We start from the raw sequence: 12,900 nt of genomic DNA, 5'->3' as shown, positions 1-12,900 counted from the left end.
TTTTTTTTTTTTTCAACAAAAAGTTTTAACACTTTATGCCCCTGGAATCTTACAACATTACTTACAAAATTTCAATTTCTCAGTCTCATAATCACTTGTTGGTTGTGCATTAGCACTGAAGGCGTAATGAGTACGTTTCCTCAAGCACAGAATTAAAGAATCATAAGTCAAAAGATTAACTACGAAATCTTTATTTAATAAGATAATTTGTCTTAACTTAAGCATAACAAAAAGTAATCTTCACAGACATTAAAATTGAAGTATTCAAAAGAATAACTTACAGAGAATCATCATCAGTACTAAATATCATCAGGCTTACCTATATTAGGCAATAAGAAAATAAACAGGAATATACTTTGCCATCGTACCTGAAAGATAAGAAAGTACTATTGGATTAGACCTTTGGCCAGGTACAAGTAGCTAGGGTGAAAATCAAATATTCTGCATTGCACACGAGCTTTACTTTCTCTCGCCAATATATACCTTGGCGCACGTTCGTTTCGTATGCCTTTCGAGTTTCATTATGCAAAATACCTAAATTTATACTAACATCATAAGCCAGGCCAAACTTTAATAAGAAACCCAACCATCCAGCTTAATGGGAAGACCATCAAAAGGGTCAGAGAACTAAAACTCCTGGGTATTATATTGGATGAAAAGTTCACCTGGCTGCCTCACCTTATAGCCCAAAGAGAAAAGGCTCGCCGAATCGCAAACAATCTGCAAAAAATGCAAGGCCCGCACTGGGGCCTTCGGCCCAATATCTACAAGATACTTTACTCCACTGTCGCGGAGAGGGTCCTAAGCTACGGAGCAGCCATCTGGGCAGCCCCGATGACAGTCAGAAAGGCAAAATTGCTAAGTAGTGCATAGCGACCATTTGTCCTGGCCATAACGAAGACCTACAGGACAACGTCGACAGCGGCCGCTTCGGTATTAGCAGGGCTTATGCCGCTCCCAATCAAAGCGCAGCAAGAAACCTCAATTGCAAAGGTGACGCAACTCCAACAGCCATGCACATACGGTGATACATGCTATCTGCCAGAAGTCTACGAAACACGCAGGTCCAAACTAAGCACACATCCTTCGGAATATGGACTGGGCATAAGGACTTTCCACTCACCAGCGTTAACCCCGCGCTTAGACGGACCAGGAGCCGTGCTTTGTACAGACGGGTCAAAATTGATAACGCTGTAGGCAGTGCCTATATGGCCTATATAAATGGAAACATAGCAAAGGAATGGAAGGGTCGTCTGGGCGCACAGAACTCAGAGTTCCAAGCGGAAGTAGTTGCCCTCACAAAGGCAGTGAAATGGGCAATTGACACACGGCAGAGTCGAGCTACGATATTTACTGACAGCCTGTCAAGCATTTATGCTATCAACAACCCTCTCCAGCGCTCCGCACTAATCTCGCACCTGCAAGAAGTCCTCCGTCTACAAGAAAAGTCAATGGGAATCCAAATTTCCTGGGTGAAGGCGCACGCCGGAATCCAGGGAAATGAAGCAGCAGACGCTCTTGCCAAGAAGGCTGCCCAAAATGAGGAAACGGAGCAGGTTCAGGTGCCCCTGCCCCGGTCATGCCTAAAGAGGCAAATAGAGGAGTCCGCCATTGGAAACTGGCAGAATGAATGGGACCAAATCCCGCAAGGCCGCAGAGCATATGAGTTCCTGCCTAAGGTAGAGGTGGACCGGCTCATCTCAGCGCCCTACCTCACGCGATATATAACAGGCCACGGCCCCTTTCCGACGTGCTTTGCAGAAAGGGGTCTAGCAACAACTGATATGTGTGTTTGTGACAACGTGGGCTCACCAGACCATTATGTCACGGAGTGCCCCTTAACAGCAGAATGACACATCAAATTCCCATCCACCAATGTTCTGCATTTCAAACGCCTTCTCATAAAACATCGAGGCACGCGGCAAAAGCTTAAAAGCATAATGGACAAACTAGAAAATTGGGCATAGACCTCTGCAGCCCGGAATAGGGCACATGCAATAAACACAATTGGCATAAAAGCGTCTTACAACTGTGAAGTCTCTAGATGGTTGCAGGGCCAGGGTAATACCCGAGTAGTCATAGAAAGCCGTCTGGGTGCCCTGTCCTGCTGTCACCTGTCACCTGTGTGTGGATTGGTATTGTGTATGTGTTAAATTCAATCATTTCAACTGGTTTTATGTTACGAACTTGCGTATTCTTTTATACGCAGTCAGTTTGGAACCGGGGATGAATTAACCCATTTTATATTAATTTACATTGTCAGGACTGCTCTTCTTTCTAATTGCCTTGTGAAACATCCAGAGATCTTGAATGGGAACAAGAAGCTTACTCAAGCTATGTTCGTGCGTGCGTGGGACAGACAACAGAAGTAAGAAGGATTAACTTTACCCCTTTATTTCTCACAGCGTACAGGCTCTCTCGCACTTCGGGATACAAAGACCAACATTTTTTTATCTAAAACGTAGAAAATAAGAAATATTCACTTAATAACTTACTTAACTAAATAAGAATTAAACTTAAATTCATTATAGAGACTATTGATACGAAGATTGGCCTTTTGACACTACTTAATTAGTTTCAAAAGGTTAGTGAACTATGAACACAACACGTTTTTCTGAAAATCTTAAAACATCGGTTGAGAAGTGAAAGAAGAAATCGTAGCGAGTAGAGTTGGCTTTACAGTAAAGACAAGAAAGTGAAAGTCTTAAATTTGGCTATCTTCAGGTCTTGAAAGGAAAACGTCATTGGAGAGCTATAGGCAAGAAAATCATGTCACGTCTTTGTAAGCCATAAATCTTATGACAGAGTAATAATATTATTTTTTACTCTCGTTTTTTTATTACATTCATAGGTTCCAGCGTAATTTGAAGTTTTTGTACGGGTGACTTGGCATTTCTGACCTTCTTTGCTACATCTGTGATTTAATGCAGGATTTCGCGAAATTTTCTGTCTTGGAGAAGGTTGTTGATAACATTATCAGTGAAATACTCCGGCGCATATGGACAACAGTTATCTACATGGCACGTCATACGGAAATTGACGTCTCTGGCAGGCTCATTCACCGGAGCTGTCGAAGCAGTATCCATACAGCAGAACACGATCACGGTTCTGGTGTACCATAGGCATCTGGAAATTTCGTAAAAGGTCGGTCATGAAGGCGCCTAAGGTACATTTTTGCTGATATGTCGAGTTCTACATGAGAAATAAAAATCTGCAATTATATGTAAGAAATAAATACGTAATGAAAAAAACATGTGGCGACAAATCTAAAATAATCCCTAAAGGCGGCAACAACTAGATAAATAACTAAGTAAATCAATCCATAATATTACAATAATTACAATAGGATTTAAAGACTTACAGCAACATACACTTACGAAAGTATAACAATTAATTACAGTCAAGACTATGCAAAATATGTTTGTTCAATGGGAAGTAAAATCACAATACAACTAACGGATCCGAAAAATTAATTTTTTTTCAGAGCACATATGAGAACAAAAATGTTCTGGGAAACTCAATATGTCCATTAACACAGTAATGTCGTAGTGCTCATAAACACAATAATAGCTGTTCCAAAACTCTGTACGCTGAACTTGTGGATTCCAGCGCTGATAGATATTTTTAGCAATGAGTAAATCGACTATCTTGCTAAAGAAGCCCGAAATGCTACTTAACGTTAAAACAGTTGAACTCTTGCCAATGCAAGTTTGTTCGGAGATGAGACTTTGGCTGGAGATGTAATAGCCAGCCAAAGTCTCAACTCCCAACAAGTTAAGAATAATTCCATTCCCGAGCTAAACTGAAAAAAAAAATTAATCTACCATAGCTGGACTAAAATCAAAGCACTTTAGAGGAACGAAAATATTCCCTGATGGTCAGCAAATTTATAATTGCAGCCCTCACTGTCCTGGTACACAATTTTCTCCAGTACAATATTAGACTGTCCTGCATTTCTGACCAGACTCCTCAGAATTTATCCCCCCCGGAGTGCCAGCTCCTATATTCTTCGACGATCTTCGATGCTGCAAGAGCTGTTTTTGTTAATTTTGGCCCTATCTGACCTTTCTGTACTAACGTTTGAACAAGACAACAACATGATATATATGAAAAGTAAAACCCAAATTTATTTCCAATTGCATTATAATGTGCACCCTATCTCTCATAAAATGGAATATTCATACATTATCACACAGTACTGCTAACAAGCACAGAAGCGTCTACAGATGACCTAGATCAAATTTTATTCTGCAGATAAAATATATGAGCTTTATTTACTTTGTAGAGACATTATGTATTAATTAGAAAGAGGATTTTTAATTAACCTCAATCCCTGATCAAAGAGTAGTTTTTCATATTTTCTTCTTCGTAGCATGTTTTAAGGAGAAGAAGCTGTTCAGAGATCAATTGCGTCACTTGTTGTAAGGAGTGTTTATCACTCTGTAGCAAACGTAGAAAGGAAATCTTATTTTGCCAACTGGACTTTTAAAATATAGAATAGTAAAGGCACATTTAGATAATTATAACTTAGCACTAAGGTATATATATATATATATATATATATATATAATTTGCACATATTTTTGTATATTAAGGAACGTAGGTTTAGATAATTAACTGAAAGCTACTGTATATGTATATGTAAATATGTAAGATAAAAAATATGAAAGCAAACTTCTAAATTTAATTCACTGTAACAACTTTTATTTTTTGTTTCATTTGGGAACCTCATCTCTCTGTCCTAAAAATATCGCTTAAGTCTAAACTGCATCATTAAATTAATCATGCGATCTTACGTAACTCTTAATGCAGATGCCTCTTGACAAATCACTAAACTGTGAACCAAAACTAAAAACTGAAACTTTTGACTCCCTCCCTTCTTTCTATGAACTGATGCGTCACTTTTGCTTGTGCGTTCTTTTGGCCAGACGTCTTTCTGAAACCATGTGCGTCCTGCTATATTCGCTTCCATGGCACTAATATCAAAATCGTAAATGTTCTTTAATAGGCACGAGGTAGAGTGTTAACTGAATTGTGGCCACAAAATAGGAATTTAAATAAATAAAAGGAATTTAATCCGGCTCGACTGCTGCTTCTTCAAAAATGGATGGACGCTCTAAGCATCAAGTATCTGCAGAATTAGTGTTTCTACGCATCTACGTCTCAGCGTCCGTATTTCAGTGCCTTCAAAATTGTTCTGCTATTACATTCTTAGGCCAGTTCTAATTATGAAAAATTTACACTAGTTTGTTAAGATATGTTCACAGCGAGTCATAGTAAAAGTCCTGTTTCATCGAAAATTTTAATGCAAGTTTCTACCGTATTCACGATTAAATCATTTATGTCGTGTCATCCAGCTACAGTTTCATTATATATATATATATATATATATATATATATATATGTAATAATAAAATTCCATAGTCAAAAATGCAGTTAAAATTCTAACTGTATGTTCTTTTCATTTTTAATGGCGACGGTCTCTCATATGAAAGTACGTGGAATTAAATCCCCAGCCCAGTAGACAAGTTGTTTTTCCCGCCTTTTCTACACGTACAGTTATAGAATGTTCTGGAGATATTTAAAGCGAACTGGAATGGCTGACGTGCCTGACGTCATTTATTGGAAGCTCCGCTTTTCCAGAGGCTACAAAAGCACTCGCAAAGGAATATCGAGGTCTTTTCTTTAATGTAACGATGCAGTAAACTTTATACAAAAAGTTATTAGTAGTTCTTTTTTATTTACTCCGGAGATCTGATTTTTTGTAACTGCTATTTCTCCTGAATAATAATAAATGGATCCTGTTTTCTAAACTTACCATCTGCTACTTTGAGCTACAACTACGTCTATGATTCTTCACCAATCTATTTATTCCGGGCAAAAGCTGGTACATCACATACATACATATATATATATATATATTTGAAATGTAATTTCTCATACATTATTTGTTTTGTGCAGCCGGGGCAACATGAATAAGACAAATTTTGGAATATAAAGTGGTAGGTTTATTTTAGCATCCATCTCACAAGCGTTCTCCTCGTACCTTGAGCAGAAGCCCTACTTATACATATGTGTACGTCACGAAGCTCCTCCAATCAGCGATATTAATTGAAATCACGAGGTGACGCTATCTTCTCATCAGGAGTGTTCTTAAGTACTTTATGTAATATGACAGATTTATTAGTTTGGCGATTTGGCGGGCGCCAACAGGTTAATATATTTTATACTAAAGAAAGGATTTCGCCAAAATTTAGGAACAGGGATGCAATTTAGGTAGAGAATCGCCAACACATTATTAAGCAATATTAATAGAATTTAGCTTAATCAATTGCTTTAAAAATATCATTACAGCTTATCCCCCCCATCTGAAAAGGCTTGCAGTCGCGGCCGTCGACCCAAGACAGTCCAGATAGTGAGAGCAGAAAATTTAGTTATTAGGAAATTAAGTGAGTAGGAAAACTGATTGGATTTACCTCAAGGGACACAAAATGTTTACATAAAATATGACATAAAATATTTGAATATAATTAATACAGTATATAAAATATAATAAATGATTAATGAAATTATATTATAGTAACTAAGTGCAGAACAAATAAAGCACTAATAACATATTGCTGGTTATCTACGCGGCAATAGGAAATAGTAATATAACTGAATTTGTAAGTTTATATCTTAGGGCATGCCATTCACAGTTTGTGTATGAGTCCATACAATCATTAGAGTTGTCATTCAGTCTCATCTTCAGTCTTTTACTGGTCTTTGGAGATCTCCGGATCATTTAATTAGCGCTAGAATTATGGATTAGCATTGGCTCTGAAAACATTTGAGTTTTTATGTCACGATACTAGAGCTCTTATACTCTTGTTGAAAATACACATTTTGATAGGTTTTTAATATATTTTGTCACTCTATTTTTCTCTTATTAATGATAACAAAACAAAATTTAACTTTCAACATCCATACCAGTTTTTTGTACACGATGCTGCAGAAACATAAAATGAAATTCAGAAATTTCAACAACTGAAATTTAACTTTTTCAACTGTTGCTACAATTTATAACACAAACATAGGAAAACATGAGCTCAAGGAAATGTGAGGGTATAGTACTCTACTTGTAGTATAGCCTCAATTGAGTGTTTCCCACACAGAAAGTGCATTGAACCTGAAACTCAAGTTTGAAGGAGCCCAGTAAAAGAAAAGGGCAGACAAACTTTTCAGACACTGAGAGATAAATCAATTATTAAGGGGGTCAACAGGATGAAAACTAAAAGAAGGGTTATGGATAGTTTATTGATTTATAAATTTTGATTTATTCATGATGTAATTTAAAGTTCTCGGGGGGATAATAGAACCTTAATTTTGACGCATGTACAATCTCAGTTGGTTTCTTCGTGTGAAAATTTTCCCTGTCGATTTCATAATTAACTTCAGATAATTTATTCATAATCCGATAAGGGCCTGAATAGGGTGAAGTCAATTTTCTAGTATTTGGGTATTCAAATTCCTCGTAAAGGACAAAATCTCCAGGTTGAAATTTAGATTCTACAAATCTGATGTCATATCTAGTTTTATTCGTTCGGTGGTATTCGATAGTTCTTTTCTTTGCTAAAGTCCTTGCTTCATTTAAGGAAGGGTATTTAATTTGATCAATTGGAGATTCAAAAGGGAGGTTACCAAATAGTAAGTATGCTGGGGTGAACTTAGTTACCGTATGAGGGGAGTTGTTATATTCGATAACAACTTGCTCTAGCACTTTAGTCCACGGTACATTTTTAGAAGAAGAATTTACTTTACATTTTAGTCGACTTACTATTGATTGATTTACTCTTTCTACTTTACCATTTGTCTGGGGATGGTGAGATGAAGTTAAAAGTTGTTTAACATTATGCTTTTTAAGAAATTTTTTAAATCTAGAGGAAGTGAAGGCTGCATTCCTGTCACTCAGAATTTTTTCGGGGACTTGTATTTGAAATATTTGTTTTAGACAATTGGCATAGGTTTCTGAAGTTACACTTTTAGAGGGAAAAGCCCAGACATATCTTGTTGCATGGTCAATAACTATATGTAAATATTTTTTTGTAGAATTATAATAATTAAATCCTCCCACAGTGTCAATAGAGAGACATTCGAAAGGTTTGTCCGTTGGGGGTACGTCTTGCATAAGACCAAATTTTTTCTGTTTTTTCTTTTTATTAAGTTGACAAGTATGACAATGTTTAACAAAATTTCCGATATCTTCGCTAATATGAGGCCAATAATATTGAGAGGTGATTAAGTTAAGCATAATTTGAACTCCCGGGTGACCAAAATTTTCATGTGTTTTATTCAACAATTTTAATCTTAAAGATTTAGGTACTACAATTTTATAAAAATTCTTTTTCTTAATTACCATCATATCATTTATCTCTTGGTATTTTTTTCCGCAGACATTATCAGTTTTTTGTTGTTGGATTATTTCATTTCTATCAAGTAAATGTACATAATGTTGGAGGTGCTGTGAAACAGGATGTCTAGAAAGCATGTCAGCTTCAATATTGGTAGAGCCCTTCTGATACTTTACTTCATAATTGAACATACTTAGTTTGAGTGACCAACGGAAGAGTCTACCTTTTAAATTTTTAACATTTTTGAGCCAAACGAGGGCCGCATGGTCCGTATGTATAACAAATTTTTGTCCATGCAGATAGTAATAGAATTTGTCTAGGGCATCTACTATGGCCAAACATTCTAACTCAGTAATCGTATAATTTTTCTCATAATTTCTTAAAGTTCGGGAATGATATGATACAGGGTGAAGGACATCATTTTCATCTTGTTGTTTCAAAACAGCTCCAATAGCAGTTTGAGAAGCGTCAACAAAAATATGACATGGCCTACTGGAATCATACAATTGTAAAACAGGTTTGGAAATCAGTATTCTTTTCAGTTCGTCGAAAGCTTTTTGACATTGGTCATCCCATTCCCACTTGACATCTTTTTTCAAGAGTCTGTTTAATGGAGCTCTAATAGTTGCATAATTCGGAATGAATCTATGATACACATTCACACTTCCCAAAAGTCTTTGTAACTCTTTGGTGTTACTGGGGTTTTTAAGTTTCTTAATAACTTCTATATTATGGTTATCGGGAATTATTCTACCATTTTTTATTTCATAGCCAAGAAATGTGATCTGATCTTGGGCGAACACACATTTGTTTCGATTCAATTTAATATGCTCCTCTTTAAACACCTCAAATAAAATTTTTAAATGTTCTAAATGTTCCTTCTCAGAGGAAGAGTAAACGATGATATCATCAAAGTAACTGCAAGCGAAATTAATTTTATTTTTTGTTAATATTCGTCTAATTGTTCTGTTAAAAATTGCAGGAGCATTTTTGAAACCAAAAGGGAGTCTTAGCCATTCGAATAATCCAAAATTCGTGCAAAAAGCTAATTTCTCAGTATCTGCAGGGTGAATCGGGATATGCCAGAAACCAGATCTCAAATCAATTGTAGAAAATACTTTTGCTTTACTTAATTTGTCTAACAAAGTGTCAATGCGAGGAAGAGGGTTTGCATCTGTTTTAGCCAGGGAATTCAATTTTCGATAATCTATACATAATCTAGTTTTCTTACCTTCCTCACGTTTAAGTACTAAAGTCACGGGGGATGAATATGGGCTACAACTTTCTTTAATTATACCTGCTTGTAATAACTGATCAATTTGGGTCTTAATTTCCTCTTCTTCCATAGGGGATGTTCTATAAGGTCTTAATGATACAGGCAAATCAGAATTTAAATTAATTCGTTGAGGTTCAATATTAATTTTTCCTACATCATACTTATTTTTAGAAAACACAGATGAATAATCATTTAACAATTTTTCCAAGTTATACCCTTTGTTATCGACAGTATTAGAAACAGCATTTTTCACATAAATGTTAGACTGAGAAACTAATTCCTTTGGATTTGTAGTCCGAGATTTACAGGTTGGAAAATTTCTTACATCATCATCATTATTATTAACACATGGATAAACATTTGTTGTACCACCTTGAAGTTGGAGGTGTAGAGATATGGGTCGGCTGTCAAAATGGCAGTCATCATTAAGTACAATAGCTCTCTGTTTAATTTTTAAATTAGTACAATCAATACTCAACTCAAATAATTTGCATTCATAAAGTCCTAAAATTACATAATTCAAATTATTATCAAGAACAAACAAGGTAATTTGTTTACTAATCCGTCCAATTTTCATTTGTATACAACATATTTTGTTGAAGATTATTTTTCCTTTAGTTTGGGTTACTGAAAATGATCTAACTCTTTGTACTTTTAAACGTAATTTTCTAGCTGTTTTGGAAGAAATTATTGATATGGTGGCACCACTGTCTACAACACACTCTAGACGTTTCTTATTGGGCAAATATCCCGACACCTTTAATAGTCAACTACTGTGAGGGGTTTCTGGGGTTGGTTCTATTGCAAGGGGCATAACATTAGGTGTATCAGATCTCTCCCTTCTGAAAGGACAAACCTGAAACCAGTGAAAAGCATTTGGGATTCCGTTCCGGGTGCAAAGTCTACAGGGACTAGGTGGCAATGGCAATCTATTTTGAGAATTATAATTATGATGGCTTGTAAATCCTGGACCACTGAACCGATTATAAAAATTACTTGGTCTCTGAAAACGTTGGAAATTGTTGGGTCTAGGAGAATCTTGTCTCACAGTAGCTGAAATTCTGCTTCTATTAAATCGATTGTAATCTTGGGGACTGTTCTCAATCGGAGTAACAAATCTGGGAGGTGCACTTTTGATTTGTTGATTTTCTCTAATCTTAATAAGCTTATGGACATGAGTAAGCCAAGAGATGGGGTCAGAGGGTGCGTTGATCGTCATTAAGGATTTTAATTCTATAGGAAGGCCATCCGTCAGACCCTCCAAGATCATTTCATGAGTTAGATTTAATTTTTTACCAATATCTAATTTTTTGCGAAAATATTGCGTTATGTCCTCTTTATGATCGTACTTGTAATTGGCAAAATCACCAAACGTAGTTAAAGTGGGGTCGAAAAAATTTTCCTTTAAAATTTGGACTAATTCCACATATTTAGTAATTTTATGGCAGTTTTTGACATATACGCTAAGTGCATTACCTTTTAGATATCGAGCTACATTATTAAGCTTCCACGTTTCATCTTTATCTAAATGAGTTTTGAAAGTACTCAAGCCATGAATTTATATCCATATTATTCTGCGCATCAAAGGGAATTATACTTGTTTCAGGTTCAGCGCTAGCTGCCCTTAATGAATCATCAGGATCAGAGAGGTTTTCATTAGCCATTATTCTCTTAATAATACTTTCATAAATAAAACTAATAATACTTTCATAAATAAAACTAATAATACTTTCATAAATAAAACTAATTCAAAAATAATACTCTTTAAATTTTCCCAAAACAATATTAAAACCAAAATACATCCTTTAAATACCAAATTTAAAATACATTTATACCAAAATAATACTTTTTAAAATTTTCAAAATAAAAACACTATTATTAAATCAGTAATTATAATTCAATAATAATAATATCATTTGCATCGCCAATCTTTTTACTAATTGCTTCTGTTTGACTTATTGTGACGAGAATAAGAGTGATGAAATCGACACCAAAATACACATTTTTGTATACTCTTGATTAGATTTTCGCAAAACACGATCAATCACCACACAAGCACAAAGCTCTCGAGAGCAACACAGAACGGCGTAGACGTAAGGAAAAATTTCCATCCTCAAAAGTAGGTCAACGGTAAGAGCACATTTGATGAACGACGAACTTTCGATGGAAACACAGATCACACATCACAGGGGGCAGAAGGGTGCTTCTCTGGACGTAAAATAATCTGCAGAATACCAGAATACAGGTAACAGAAGGATGATTCTCTTGAAGCAAGAACGCCTAGCGAAAAATATAGAAACATAGAAGTCGCACAGCGGCAAATTCATCTTAAGTGCGTAACATTTTATCCGTATAATCCTTGGGGTATTTTCTTTTTTAGATAATCCCTTTGAAGGTGGTATCCTACCGGCTTTCTGAAATGTAATTTCTCATACATTATTTGTTTTGTGCAGCCGGGGCAACATGAATGAGACAAATTTTGGAATATAAAGTGATAGGTTTATTTTAGCATCCATCTCATAAGCGTTCTCCTCGTACCTTGAGCAGAAGCCCTACTTATACATATGTGTACGTCACGAAGCTCCTCCAATCAGCGATATTAATTGAAATCACGAGGTGACGCTATCTTCTCATCAGGAGTGTTCTTAAGTACTTTATGTAATATGACAGATTTATTAGTTTGGCGATTTGGCGGGCGCCAACAGGTTAATATATTTTATACTAAAGAAAGGATTTCGCCAAAATTTAGGAACAGGGATGCAATTTAGGTAGAGAATCGCCAACACATTATTAAGCAATATTAATAGAATTTAGCTTAATCAATTGCTTTAAAAATATCATTACATATATATATATATAAGCGATAAGCAACGGAGGACGTGGGCACTGTCCCTTTACCAAAAGGTTAATCGGTATAGCACCACGTCCACCCATATCTAGAGCCTAAAGAGGAATCACAAGACGCCACACACCGGGCGCCCAAACCCAGAGCCAAATTCAACCCGGGGGCAGTCCAACAGACCAAATACCCACGAAAGACAGTCCCAACAACCGCCCAGGCCCCACATTTATTAAATAAAATAACAAAAGCATGCAGGGCCAAAAAGGGGGAGTTTTGACAATAAGCAAAAATTTTACAAAGGTGTAATACACACAAATATAGAATATACATAAGCTAAAGTACAGTCTGATGTTGGGCAGCCCAATAATATACAATGAGTAAAATATAGACAG

The sequence above is a fragment of the Stegodyphus dumicola genome, chromosome 7 (genome assembly GCF_044657685.1).
Source record: "Stegodyphus dumicola isolate Sdum_Otavi_A_Nest chromosome 7, ASM4465768v1".
Lineage (NCBI taxonomy): Eukaryota > Metazoa > Arthropoda > Arachnida > Araneae > Eresidae > Stegodyphus > Stegodyphus dumicola.
This window is presented reverse-complemented; position numbering follows the sequence as displayed.